We start from the raw sequence: 15,395 nt of genomic DNA, 5'->3' as shown, positions 1-15,395 counted from the left end.
TTTAAGCTTTTGAACACAATCTATTTGCATATTGCAGGATTATGAGCTTGACAAATGTGGCAAGTTCTACAATATTGCTAAGCTGTTACTATAAAACCTGGGGCAAACCAATTTAAAAGACTGATGCACACATCCCCCCTTTGCCCGTGTGGCCAACACCATGCGCCACATGGGCAAACCAGGGAAAGAGTGCCTGTGAGGCAACCAATGCATTAGCAAATGTTTGAGCTCTCTTATGGAAGGTGCAGTGGCCAGTTGCAATTTCCTGGAGCTTTTACAGGGCATCTCAAATTAAATTTCATCCAGCCCCAGGTCATAAAAGTCAAACCCTAGTTACGACATACATAACACATACATTTTGTTGCTTCAAAGAGAATACAAAAGTCAGCAAAACATTCTTTTTTACAAATTCAGTTTGTAAACTGTATTGTACATATATTTGTTGCGTTTTGATTTATAAACATTATACATTGTACAAATCTTAAGTGAAGGGCAATGGACTGATTCTGACTTCATGGCTGTCATTCTATTCATTTGAATAATGTGACATCTCCACTAATAGTACATTATAAATTAAACTATCAATAGAAGAATATGTGCTACTGCGGACGTCATCTGAGCAGTTTCACAATATATTGTAGATTCCTATAATCTGGAAAACCTTTAATTATAGTATTTTAACTTATTTCTCCACTGAGTCAAGCATCACTTCAGCGTAGTGGACCTCAGCATTGGTCTGTTCAAGTTGCTGTGAGGCTGTCTTTAAAGCCGCGCCCTCGGCCTACTGTGTCTCAACAAGAACACCAGCATCTTCTCCATATGGGTCAGACATCGGTTCCTTCAGGACACGATTCATAATATGCATATCTGCCATGTGGAATAAATCAGTCTGAAGACACAATGTGTGGTTCACACAACATCAGAGATCGTCCTTATAAAAGGCATCTCTATCACATTAGTTGACATTCGCACAATCTATAAGGTTTCTAGTAAAGGGACAATTCAAAATAATAATAATCTTGATTCCAATTTATCTCATTTATCAAATTATTTCAGTACAGCACTCAGCTGTCGTCAGCAGCATCATATCTCCTGTGTTTATTGAATCAGCTTTACTTCCTAGTGTAGATACTCTTTTTGTGTGGAGTTGTCAAAGTTTCAAAACAATGTGCTTATCTTTGTCCTTTTATCTAACTTAAATACCTGAGAACATTACAATAACTATTACAGCAGCTCCTTCAACACCATAGTTAATAGTAGTTGGGTAAATGATGGCAGTTATTAATCTTTGTTTCTCAATTCATTTTTTACCAATAAACCATAATTTGAAATTATTTCCATACTCCTATTATTCCTATTTTCATTATTATTAGTTTTATGCGGTTGTCATCTAGTATGTGATGTATTCGTCTGTATCAACATCAATATTATTATCATTATTAATACAAGCAGTGTAAATTACCATTCATTACACTCTTGCTCTGTTTGTAATAAGTTATGAACCCTTACACGTACTTACAGTCTCTGCCTTGTCTCTGACTTCTCTCTCTCTCTCTCTCTCTCTCTCTCTCTCTCTCTCTCTCTCTCTCATCTCAGGCTGCTTGTCTGCTCAGGCGAACAGGGGGAGCAGAGGAGCACATACGGCCCTTGCCCCCTGCCCCCCTCTTCCTAATTGATAGGGTATTTCTGTTTGTGAAAGGACTATTTCCAAACAGTTTTATAACTTGCCATGACTATGTTTCATTAAATTAGTTATGTTACACCTTTAGTTATACCTGTAGTAACTTCATTATTTTCCCTCATATTCCAGTCAATCACCATCAGAGTCTCTCGTGGCAGTACATTTGTCTCACACAGAACAAACTCTCCTTTCTCAACCGCTTTCAATTTTGGATAACATCGCACTGCATCCCAACAGCTGTTCTTTCTCCTATTCCTAATTTCTTACAAGAAAATGCAAGTTATATTTGATCGATTTGTATTATTACTATTTATATACATTTCACTACATTATTGTAGTTAATGAATGTATTTAATCTTTGGAAAATAAGCCTTTTCATTGATCTCAATAATGATGTCCAGGTACTTCAGGAAAGCACATTTTCAAAAAATGTGTCCAGTCAATGATTTCCCCAACTAAGAACCTGCGTGGGCACTAAGACTGTCCTCCTGCGCGGCTCATGTCTTTATTGTGACACTTCCTCCTATTGAAGTCCAATCTACACCAGTACAGGTTCAGAAGAACTGTTCCCGAATCCAGATTGAACTGATCAATAGTTAATTTCTTACCTACACATTGTATTTAGGGATCTATTTCTAGGGATTTAAAAACTCTTCATTGTGGAACTCATAGCTTCCAAATGAGCACATCGTTAATTTCCTGGAGTATCTGGTTATCTATTTATCAATATGTAAGAAACCTTCACCGAATGTTTGTGGTTGCCTCGGATTCCTATTTCTAAATTTGGCTCTAATTCCATTTCTAACATGTTACTTTTAACTTCTGTATTCGTAAGACCTATTTAAATAACTTAATTTTGTATTATTATTTCTGTTTGCAATAGCATTCTGTGTACAGTTAAATGCTGACTTTCTTGTAGGTCTGTTATTACAACATATTTAACTGGCGTTTTTTAGCTATCATTCTGTAACTATTTGTGACTTATGACTCTCTTAGTCATATTCTGGACTATACAGTACATGAAAAAGTCAAAATATGGACATTTACCTTGCGCAAACTGAAAACGTACAAACATACAAAGAGACACATATTAATTTATATCCATAGTAAATTCAGATACCATGGTTTTGGTTGGCATGTTATATTGACCTGCAGTGTCTCAAACTACCCTTATTTATTACTTATCTAGTAATTTTCCTTCAGTATCTTGAGGACTGTCATTTATACTGAAAAACATATATATATATATTTTTAATTTGTCTTCGGGGCATTCAGATTGAATTATGCCTGTTGTCTTTTCTTTCTTTTCTCTAACAAATGTTTTAAGATAGCTAGCTTTGGTTTCTCATTTCTTAATGCTTTGTATTCCTATTTTGCAAAACCGTTTTTAGGTGCTCAAGTCTATCTGAATCAAAAGTCCCATCTTCTGGAAACCTTAATTTTCTGTCACCTATTGTCCAGTCAAACGCACCGCTTCACTCCATAGTTATCATACATGTACCTTACATGTGTACCTTTAAGTGGCGGGTCGCCCATCTTACTAGAGCTGTTCCCACACAGTAACACGTTTTCCCATTTTCTATGTATCGTTTTGTACACAACAACCAAGGCATGCAAGCCCGCAAAATAACAATAAACGACAGGGGAGAAAAAATAGCAAAAAACAAGAAAACACAAATAATACTAAATCCTATATAGGAATAACAACAAACATGCTTTTCAATGTTTGCATTTATAGAACTTGTATATAACTTAATGACTTTTCTTCATTTACCATAAACACTATAAACTTCTATAAACTATAAACACGTTATTTTATATTATCACCGGCGTATCAGATATTGAACAATTAATTAGCGCTCCTTTTTTTTTTTTTTTCTAATAGTAGGTCAAACCCACTTAAGCCTGCGGGAACCCAGACAGGAAAACACAGTCCTGTTCCTTCACAAACAAGAAGACACAGTCAAGTCTATGGTAACCCTAAGAAACCATGCTCCTCGGTTATTGGTGTCAATGGATCTCATTATCCTGAAACTTTCATGATCGAAACATGGAATACTGTTTGTCAGTTTCCATAAAACTATGCATTAAGAGTAATGCAACAGTCACTTATCATTTTGAGCAGCTGTATCAATTGATAGTTAGATCTTTGTAATGAAATGAATAGACAGTGATCTCAGATGTAATGTGTGAATTGCATTTTGAAATGGTAATACTTTGATGTTAAGTTGTGTCATTTTAGTTCAATGAACAAATGATCTGAGGTTGATGTGTATTGTATCCAAGCAATTGTAAAAAAGTGTTAGAGTTTTGAAAAATGTGCATTTTGATCATCGGGTGTGAGTTTAGTGTCTAGAGTTTTGAAAAATGACATCAAGGTTCTGAAATGAGTGCCAAAGTGATTGTAAAAAAGTGTAATATCAGGGGACAGTGGCTATTAGTGATCTGGCCTTCCGTGGCCTCTGTATTAATGTAACAGGTCACATTGTATGTGTACACTGATACTTGATAGTATAATATAGTACAAGTAAAAAACATACATAGGTATCATAGAAGTATTTTGCAGAAATGATTATGGATAGTTATCAAAATGGAGAGGAAATGCTAAATCCAGTCTCCCCAGGCTGAGCTTCTATTGCTGCACCTGCTAAGTGGCTGCTGGCCCCACTATATGGATAGAGCCACACCAAGTACAAGAGTCTCCCCATTGCTATTTATATCTCCCTATCCAGTCTTCTATAGGTGTCAGGGTGGGGTGCCTATTCCCCTGCATGCTTTGAAACCTATAGCACCTGGGACGCACACTTGGGATCCGGTTCCTCTGCCCCTCACATACACATGAGGAATCCCAGGTGCTCAATACGTCATACTGTCTCTTTCATCTCATGTGTAAACTATGGACAAATACATGACTAAACGTGTTTAGTTGCTTTTCCCAGAAAGCTTTGCGCCACGATATGCAAATAACGGGGACTATGATTGGCTCCCTGACATTACCCACACTGCGACTGATGCTACCCATTTCACTACCCAACAAAGACCCATAATATGCATGTGTCTGTTTGTCTGTCTGTCTGTCAAAGTATGTGTGTCTGTGTCTGTTTGTGTGTGTTTGTGTGTCTGTCTCTGTGTGAAAATGTGCCTGTCTCTGTGTGAAAGTGAGTGTGTCTGTGTCTGTGTCTGTCTGTCTGTGAAAGTGAGTGTGTGAAAGTGTGTGTGAGTGTCTGTCTGCCTGTCTGTCTTTGAAAGTGTGTGTGAGTGTCTGTCTGTCATGTAACTTGCACATCTGTTAGGGCACCATATGCAGAGATGTACACATATTGTTCCTTTTCCATATACACTCACCTAAAGGATTATTAGGAACACCATACTAATACTGTGTTTGACCCCCTTTCGCCTTCAGAACTGCCTTAATTCTACGTGGCATTGATTCAACAAGGTGCTGAAAGCATTCTTTAGAAATGTTGGCCCATATTGATAGGATAGCATCTTGCAGTTGATGGAGATTTGTGGGATGCACATCCAGGGCACGAAGCTCCCGTTCCACCTGTAGCGTAAGGTACACTTATAAATTTCAATTAAAGAAGTGAATTTATAGTATCACCTTATCACGAATCCTGGAATCTTGTAGAACTCAATTTCTGTAATAATTGGACGCAGACACCAATTCCAAAGATATAAATTGTCAAATTTATTCAAAACAAAGACTAAATGTAGCACTACACTAATTATACAAAAGGGAAAAACTAATTAAAATTCAACTCTATATCAACAAATCAAAGACAAATCACTTCCGTGACCAAATCAAAGACCATGGGATCGCATATGATAACACAAATCGTTAAACAAAAGAGGTTATAAACACATTGACTACAATACCAGTTAGTAACATGAAGGTGAGTCTCTTGTTAGTATTATTAGTCAGACATTAAATAACTACGCAGGTTAGTATTTATGTCAGGTAACTTCTCGTTATATATATATCAGTCTCATTAACGTTTAGGTGGAGAGAAAGATCCTATCATTACTTGTTACCACAATTTCCCTTAACTGATTATTATTCAATGATTAAGGATAGGCAGGCAGGCCACCTATAATCTGGTGTCTATTAACTTGTGTCAATTTCAGACTAAACAGTTAAACAGGAATGAGAAGATATTTCTCGGCGTTGACAGATTTTATTTCTAAAATTATCAACAAAACAGTTTAATGCAACACACATTTATATTTAAGAAAACTAAATGATATTACACATTCTAGAGTTATGAATCACAGATTAACATTTCTTATTGATTTCTCAAATGTCATGAATCATGAACTCCAAACTGTTAAACTTATCTGAACTTCGTAGCAGAGAGGCCTCTCTGCCTTCGGGCTCAGATAACAGCACACGGCACGAGGTCCGTGTGGTTTGGAACAAAGGCAGTCCGGTTCGGCTTTGTCCAAGAACTTCCACTCAGTCGATGCACCTGGAAGTTGGGGTTTCGCGAAAGTAGAGTCGTTTCCAAACAGATTTTCCACTGGTTTGAAGGCTCCAAGGTTGTGCACAAAATCTTCTTTGTAAGCAGGGTTCCACCGTAGTTACTTGAAGACAAAGTCTTTGAGGAAAGCAGGGCCCTGTTTGTTCCAAGGGTCAAGTTTCTTAAAACTCAAATAGCTATTTAAATGACTGACACTTTCGTATTCAGTCGACTTAGTCAATTGTCCAGCTGTAAAACTCCACTGATCAGGTGGGTCTGTAAAGTTATTTATTTAATAAAGTCCTTTAAAAGAATTCTTCGCTCAATCTCCTTCTCCCAGTTTAACTCTTCTGTTGCCGGCAAAGACTTGGTTGGTTTCTGGTTCCGGTTCGGGCAACAGAGCTACAGGTTGAGCTGTGGCAGCGAGTTACTGGTTCAGGTGAGAGAGAGAGAGAAAGAAAGGCCGTGTTTGTCCTTTATAGTCTGTCAGATCAATAGGTGATTGGTTCCTGCGTTCTTGAGATTGGATTTTGGTTTCAGCCCCCAGTGTCCTATTGGAGGGGGGCTTGATTTATGACTGATGTCAATCCATGCCATCTTTTGGAAATGCCGGTTGGCCTGGGTTCGTAGCTCTATGTCGGGATTTCGGCTCTCATCCACTTCAAAGAGTTTTTATCACCCACAGGCCCCTTTCTCCAGACATCTCATAGCAGAATAACAAACTATTTGGCCTCTTCTCGGTGCCATCCTCCCCAAAACTGTCACTTTGATGCAAACCAGTTCCAAGCTGATGAGCAAAGGAAATCTGATAACTTTGGGGGGGAGAGGTCTTCTTTAGATCCGTGCTTCAGCTCAGAGCCCAAATACTCTTATCCAAATACACCCAACATAACGCTACACACCCCATCCCAAAGATGCTCTATTGGGTTGAGATCTGGTGACTGTGGGGGCCAGTTTAGTACAGTGAACTCATTGTCATGTTCAAGAAACCAATTTGAAATAATTCGACCTTTGTGACATGGTGCATTATCCTGCTGGAAGTAGCCATCAGAGGATGGGTACATGGTGGTCATAAAGGGATGGACATGGTCAGAAACAACGGGCCGTGGCATTTAAACGATGCCCAATTGGCACTAAGGGGCCTAAAGTGTGCCAAGAAAACATCCCCCACACCATTACACCACCACCACCAGCCTGCACAGTGGTAACAAGGCATGATGGATCCATGTTCTCATTCTGTTTACGCCAAATTCTGACTCTGAAATCGAGACTCATCAGACCAGGCAACATTTTTCCAGTCTTCAACTGTCCAATTTTGGTGAGCTTGTGCAAATTGTAGCCTCTTTTTCCTATTTGTAGTGGAGATGAGTGGTACCCAGTGGGGTCTTCTGCTGTTGTAGCCCATCCGCCTCAAGGTTGTACGTGTTGTGGCATCACAAATGCTTTGCTGCATACCTCGGTTGTAGCGAGTGGTTATTTCAGTCAAAGTTGCTCTTCTATCAGCTTGAATCGAGTCGGCCCATTCTCCTCTGAGCTCTAGCATCAACAAGGCATTTTCGCCCACAGGACTGCCGCATACTGGATGTTTTTCCCTTTTCACACCATTCTTTGTAAACCCTAGAAATGGTTGTGCGTGAAAATCCCAGTAACTGAGCAGATTGTGAAATACTCAGACCGGCCCGTCTGGCACCAACAACCATGCCACGCTCAAAATTGCTTAAATCACCTTTCATTCCCATTCAGACATTCAGTTTGGAGTTCAGGAGATTGTCTTGACCAGGACCACACCCCTAAATGCATTGAAGCAACTGCCATGTGATTGGTTGATTAGATAATTGCATTAATGAGAAATTGAACAGGTGTTCCTAATAATCCTTTAGGTGAGTGTATATGTATGTATGTATGTATGCATGTCCAATTGCTTTGACAATTCAAATGCACTGAATTGAGAGAGAGAGAGAGAGAGAGAGAGAGAGAGAGAGAGAGAGAGAGAGAGAGAGTTGTAGTCCAGACCACTGCAAAATTCCTGCTGAAGTGATCTGGATCACCACCCAATGGCCCAAGGACCACTGCAGACTTGGATTTCAATGTATTTGTGTAATCTGTGTTGCAATAGCACCTACTATGTTCCTTTGTGGTGATCTGGTTAATTCTGATCTGGGAAAACCACAATCCTGCAGGTTTAATAAGTCTCTCTACACATCAGTCCCTGAGTACCTTCAACCAATGGTCATTTTGACCAATTAAGCCCAAGATTTGAGTCAATTAAGTTGTCAAGGACTACCCAGTGAAGACGTGAACTCACGACTAGGTCACACTGTGAGCTCACCAGAGCAGACATTACACTGAGCTCACTGTGAGCTCACTTAGCGCTTTTCCAGCGACATGGTGACGGTGCTGGAGCCGGAGCCGCTGCCCTTAGCCGGTGGCTAACCCACCTCTATGTTACAAATGTTCCCTAAACACTTATTTTGCAAGATCAATAAAAATCCTTTAGGAAATTTAAACTTTTACTGACACACATAGTTAATAGCAATGTATTATAACTTTACCAAAAATAATAATCTGTATATCTTTAATTGTTTAGACGTTATTAAGATATAATGCATCTTTCACATAGGGAACATTTGTAACATGTTAGGAAAAACAAACAAATGATTTGAAAATATTCATAATTACAGCATACAATTTGTCAGGCTTCATAAGAATGGTATTTATAACATACTCTGTAAAAATCAAGCAAATAGCACTTGTGGTTCACGAGAAAATATATATATATAATCAAAGCTATCAGACTATAGCAGCCGGTGTATGAAGACACATACGATTATACAGCATTATTTGGCAGCTTCGCAAGACCTAATTTGAAACGTTGTTGGTAAGTTAGATAATTAGTGGGGACCCTCTATTTGCAGTTCTTCCCCTCCATAATTGCTAAAATAAAGTTTTACTGACATTTTATTGACCCTACCACTGCATAGGGCACATCTGTAACATGAACGCTACTGAATGGCACATACATTGAAAACTACGGAGAACTGAGACAAATCCACTTTACACTTCATAAATAATCTTAAAACGTTTCCAACCAAGGCAACACCCACTTGAAATACGTTCATTCTCATTTTTGGTAAACAAAAAGAGAGATTGTTACATATGTTCCCTATGATGCATCTACAGAGAGAGAGAGACAGACAGACACTAACACTCTCTCTCTCTCTCTCTCTCTCTCTCAGCTGGGAGTGTGTGGGAGGGGTCTGCAGTGAGCGGGAGTGCTGCTGAGAGCTCTGTCCTTTGGCTGCGTTTTTTTGTTGCTTTACTTTTTTCAGTTTGTTTATTTTGTCTTCTGTTTTCAGTGCTTTTCTTATTGTGGGGGAACAGGGGAGGGGAGGGGGGAGTACCGGTAGTTCTTCCCGGGTCGGGGGGTCGGACCCCCTGAATGCGTCTTTTGAAAAACTGACCCGACGCCATGGAGTCAAGATCGCTCCGGTGCAGTTCTGCCCCCTAGAGCAGTGTGTGTTAGCGGTTGGGGAGGTAGCAGGGTGTGAAAATATCAAGTCTGCTGCCATTGTTATCTTCTTAAAAACCACTGATCTGCTCAATCAGCTAGTGGCTAATGGCACAGTGTTAGACGACACTTTCACCCCGGTGTTGCCGCTCGCTGCTCCTGCCCGGAAGGTAACGCTGTCTAACGTCCCTCCGTTCATCCGCACCGGCTCGGGCAGCTGATGTCCGGCATTAAGAGGGTCCCGCTGGGCTGCAAAGCCCCGCAACTGAAACACGTCGTGTCCTTCCGAAGGCAGCTGTATATGATCCTCAATAACATCAATGAGGATCTTAATGTCATTTTTAAATTTAAGATCGACAATACCGACTACGTCGTGTTCGCTACTTCGGAGTCCATGAAGTGTTTCAGGTGTGGGAGCGAGGGGCATGTCGTGAGGAACTGTCCCGAGCAGGACAGGGAGCGGGAGGAGGAGCGGGGCGACGCGGGGAGGAATAGAGACACCGGCCCGCAGCCACAGATGCAGCGGGCAGACAGAGATCGAGCCCCGGCGGAGGAGACAGTCGCCGGTCGGACCGATGGTACCACTGATGCCGTGACGGGGGAAGAGCTGCCCGGAGGCGATGACGCACAGCTGGGGGACGGGGTCGAGGCAGCGGGGGATAGTGACGACCGAGACGCCGGGGGGAGATGGTGTTGAGGCGGTGCACGGGGCGCTGGTTAGTGACGAGGAACAACCTCAGCAGCCAGCAGACGGGCGGACAGACACACAGGGTGTAGCCGAGGAGGAGGCAGGGCCAGGCTCGGCGGTACAAGCCGAGGCGCCGGGTGGAAAAAACGCACTAAGAAGGTGCTGGGAGGGAGCACGGACGGTGTTGGTAAATAGTGGCAGTAAAAGAAGTGGTGGCACAGTAGTGAAGCTGGGGTAGCGAGCGGCTTGGTGGGGAAAGGTCCGGCTACACGCTGGAGCATCGCGGCTCGGAGTGACAGTGAGGGCGGCTTCACGGATTCCTCTCTCGCCTCCTCGTCCTCGGTGAGTCAGAGCTGCAGTGAAGGATATCAGGAGGTTTTTAGAGAAAACGAAGGGAAAGAGGTCTGTTGTAGTGGAGCAGTTTTTCCCAGATCGTGCACGCCTGCTGGCCTCTATTAAGTTTTTACAGAAACCCTGACCTATCAATTTGTACAACACTCACTGAAAACCATGGTTGGGGTCAATTCCTGTTTTTCAATTCCAATTCCTCCTACAAATCAATTCAAAATTGCAATTACTTTTTGCATTCACAGAATATTCTTTATTGGAATTGAACTGAAAAGGGAATTAAAAATTGAATTGGAATTGACCCCAACCCTGTTGAAAACAAAACAAAAAATACAGATCTGGTTCTTCAAATCTTCACTCTGGTTTCATTCTGTGTCGTAGTTCATTTATCTTGCTGTTAATTGCACCACCAATTACACTCTTTGGGGTACTGGGCAATTTTTTCAAGGTAGCCCCTAAAAAACATGTATCACATAGATTTAATGACTTGCACATAGATATATAAAAATCTTTTAATAAACATACCACATATCTTTGAGAAGGGTTCATTAGTTACATATTGCCACAGTAAATCAACATTTTTGTGTGTGGGTGTATTTAAACGTTTTGGTGTATGCTCTTAAACTTGTCTTACACTAGTTCATAGTAAAATCTGTACTTGGCGAAGCAGCTATGCAAAGGCAGTCTTTTCTCCATTAATACCTTGCTTAAGCATTACATTGATGTGGCACAACTGGACTGAAATGTGAAGTATTTGCTCAAAAGTCAAATTTAAATGAGACATGAAAGTTTATATTGTCAAGGATCCCATGGCACTATTCATTATTATTATGTATTAATATGTCTGAAGCATTAATCCAAGGTGATTTACAAGGTGTTGTTGAAAGAGTGACGTGGCTGAATTCTAAGTCAGGCTTCCCTCAATCAGGTCTAACAAATTTGTTATGACTCCACCTTTACTGCTGTGTAGTAATCTGCTGGTACAAAATGGCTGCACCCCAGAGGGTGGTGGGTGAAGTGAGTCTGTAGAGCACTTTGGGATCTTTCCAGCTGCTACATGTAAGGTATTATTATTTATTAATAAATTAACTCTAGTCTCTGAAACTAAAACAAAGGCCAAAGGAACATTTCAAATGCTAACCCTTTGTGTTCTATACAGTTAAAAAGGAGAGTTAGAAATTTTGTACAACAGCATTTACATACCATATATGGCTTCCACCTTTAAGCGATCCAGAGGTGTCTTTTTCTCCGAAGTTGGATCTCTCTTGCTGCCACCACCACGAAGATTGCTCTTTAATAATGTTGGAAAGTCAAAGACAGCAACCGTCAGGGTTCTTGCATATGACGTATTCGTGCTGCACCTCTCTGCAAGGATCCAGGACAGTTTGTCAATGTAAACTCCAGTGCCTGGGAATATTTCCACCTAAAAGACAATGGTAAATAAAAAACAAGTTTATCCCCAAACTATTCTTATATTATGTTAAGTGGAATACATTATCAGTAAGGCTGTGATTTTGTTACAGAAATGTGTTATTAAAGACCACAGTATGTCTCAATTCTAAGTTTATTAATTTACAGACATAATAAAGTCAGTGAATCTGTGACACCCATAATTCAATTACATTCTTATTATCAACTATAACTATGAATATAACTGATAATGTAGCATCATTAGATTGTTTACAACCAATATTTGTTTTCAATATATATATTTTTACCTTGTCTTTCTAATATTGTAGACCAAGAGTGTTATACCTGTTTTGGTGATTCTTTGTCAGATTCAGAACAATTTGCTGTGGGGCTGTCAGAACCACTTGATGGTGACAGACTTTTGTCTTCATTGCTGATCAATGTGGCTTTTGTTACAATTTTTTTCAGATTGTCCAAAAGGTCTGGAATCTCTGGAGAAAAAAACCTTAGTATTAAATGATAATCATTTCTAGTAATATATTTAATACAAAGTGAAAACAAAACCATCAATGCCTGCAATTATACTTGAGAGACTTGCTCTATGTTATTGGCAAACTGACCTTTTTGTGGGTCATTAACATTAGCTACGAAAAAAATAAAAGAGATAAAATACAAGAATTACCAGATCTAATGTAATGCATATAGTCATTAATGTAGGATTATGAAGTTATGTTGAAAAACTTTATTTAATAATCAGTATTATTAAACTATTAGACAGTGCACATTAAGAGTCTGTATTGTGGTTCTAGATTACTTCAGTATGATCAACTATAATACATTACTCTGGAATCTAAATTACTGAAGAATAACATTTATCAAGGTAAGGAATTATTTGCTATAAATAAAAAACCTTACCATCAACCATACGGTTTCGAAGACATTGGTTTTCATTTTTAAGTCTTGTGTTTTCCTTTTCGAGCTGCTTAACGTTTTGCTGTAGCTCAACTTCACTGGACTCTTTAAATGTCTGTAGAATATGACGGGATCTAATTCTTGAAGCTCCATCGGTTTTCTTTCTTATTTTGTGCTGTATTCAGAGAGGAAAAGAGTTTAAAATGAAAATATATATATATATGAATATGATTAAAAAAAAACAATCCTGCAATACATTTATTTAATATTTGCAGTAATTATCTCACCGGTAACTGTGGTTCATCAAGGTCACTATCATCTGAAATTTGAAGTTTTTTGTTTGGTTTAGGTACTCTCTTCATTTTAGGACAGGGCATTTTTGTTAGGTCATTAAGTTTTCTTCTTAGTTCGCCTTCTTTTCCTAAAATAAAAATAAAATAAATAAAACCCTGCATTATGTCCACAGATATTTGGGGATTATATTTATTTGTCATAAAAATACTGTGCTTTGACCATACAAATTAAGATGAACAGCCAACACTGAATCAAAACTGAAGTTAAATTATATCTGGTTTAATTTATTTTGTGATTTGGGGGATTTTATTGTAAAGCACAACACACAATAAATCGTTCTTACAAATGCCAGTCAAGTATGACGAGTTTTAGCGCCCTCACCACCACCTACCATGTTATAAGAGTATGTTAGAAGTACACACACATTACAACACATTAATAACTTAAACATTCATTTCAAATATACTGTGATTGTATATATCAAATAGCATGTAAAGACTTTAATGTTTTTTTTTTTAAATAAACATTGTTACCAGTCATAATGATCTGCGCTTCATGGACAGGCCATCCACCTTTTGGAGGTTTGTTCGTGTCTCTCCACTCTGCTCTGAAGTTTCGAGTCGTCTCTTCGTCATCATCAGCAATGCTGAATAAATCAAAATTGCGAAAGCAAGCAGTGGGAATCACGCTGTAAGAGTCTTTGTCGACCCCGCTTTCCCACTTCACCAACGCGTGCATCACCGCCATACTACCTTCACCTTCTCGTCCGTTTTTTCTGCGCCTTTTTCCCCCGACAAGTCACGGCACAAAAAACAGTCCCGCTCTGCATTCTGGTACTTGGCGTTCTTAATAACACCAACAGGGTGTAATCGCATAGACCACTCGAGCATAAAGTACTACATATCCCATCAGTTACAGTTTTTTTTCATCTTCTGAAACTGCAATTTAGCACTTTCAACTGTTTCTTAGTGATTCCTAGAATTACTAACCGGTATTGTAGTCAATGTGTTTATAACCTTTTTTGTTTAACGATTTGTGTGTTATCCTATGGGATCCCATGGTCTTTGATTTGGTCACGGAAGTGATTTGTCTTTGATTTGTTGATCTAGAGTTGAATTTTAATTAGTTTTTCCCTTTTGTATAATTAGTGTAGTGCTACATTTAGTCTTTGTTTTTAAATAAATTTGACAATTTATATCTTTGGAATTGGTGTCTGCGTCCAATTATTACAGAAATTGAGTTCTACAAGACTCCAGGATTCGTGATAAGGTGATACTATGAATTCACTTCTTTAATTGAAATTTAAAAGTGTACCTTACGCTACATATATATATATATATATATATATATATATATATATGTATGTATGTCCAATTGCTTTGACAATACAAATGAATAGAATTGAGAGGGAGAGAGAGAGAGACAGACAGACAGACTGACAAACAGAAAAACAGACAGACATAGACACACACTCACCCACGATCCCCTCCACGGAAAGCTTTAGCAAAAGGCAAAAGCGTTATACGTAATGAAGAGGAACCCGAGTCCAAGACGCATCCGACCAGCCATACATATTTGTGTGTATTAAAGATCACATTTTCTTACATTTAGTTTTTCTGTACTTTATTACATCTTATTGTGATTTATAAATGTATTGTTTCTTTTCCATATGTATGTATGTATGTATGTGTGTGTGTGTGTGCCTGTCTCTGTGTGAAAGTAAGTGTGTGTGTGTGTGTGTATGTCTGTCTGTCTGTGAAAGTGTGTGTGTGTGGGTGTGAGTGTCTGTCTGTCTGTCTGTCATGTAACTCGCACATCTGTGAGGGCACCATTTTTGCAGAAGAGATGTACACATTTTGGAGCAACATATGCTGCCATCCAGACATCATCTTTTCCAGTGACGTCCCTGCATTTGCAAAAAGATCACATTTTATTACATTTTGTTTATCTGTACTTTATTACATCTTATTGTGATTTATACTTGTAATGTTTCTTTTCCATATATATGTATGTACAGTGGGGGAAAAAAGTATTTGATCCCCTGCTGTTTTTGTACGTTTGCCTTGAGATCATTAACAAGATCCTCCCATGTAG

The 15,395-nt window shown here is 39.2% G+C and overlaps 1 non-coding gene across 1 annotated transcript; it reads right to left on the bottom strand.

Annotated features, from left to right (window-relative positions):
• Positions 1-14,735: 14,735 nt before the first annotated feature.
• Positions 14,736-14,849, bottom strand: LOC136744085 (U5 spliceosomal RNA). Its single transcript, XR_010815888.1, has one exon. It is a non-coding gene; the product is annotated as a U5 spliceosomal RNA (small nuclear RNA).
• Between the last annotated feature and the right edge of the window lie 546 nt (positions 14,850-15,395).

Source organism: Amia ocellicauda, unplaced genomic scaffold (genome assembly GCF_036373705.1).
Source record: "Amia ocellicauda isolate fAmiCal2 unplaced genomic scaffold, fAmiCal2.hap1 HAP1_SCAFFOLD_82, whole genome shotgun sequence".
Classification (NCBI taxonomy): Eukaryota; Metazoa; Chordata; class Actinopteri; order Amiiformes; family Amiidae; genus Amia; species Amia ocellicauda.
This window is presented reverse-complemented; position numbering and strand designations above follow the sequence as displayed.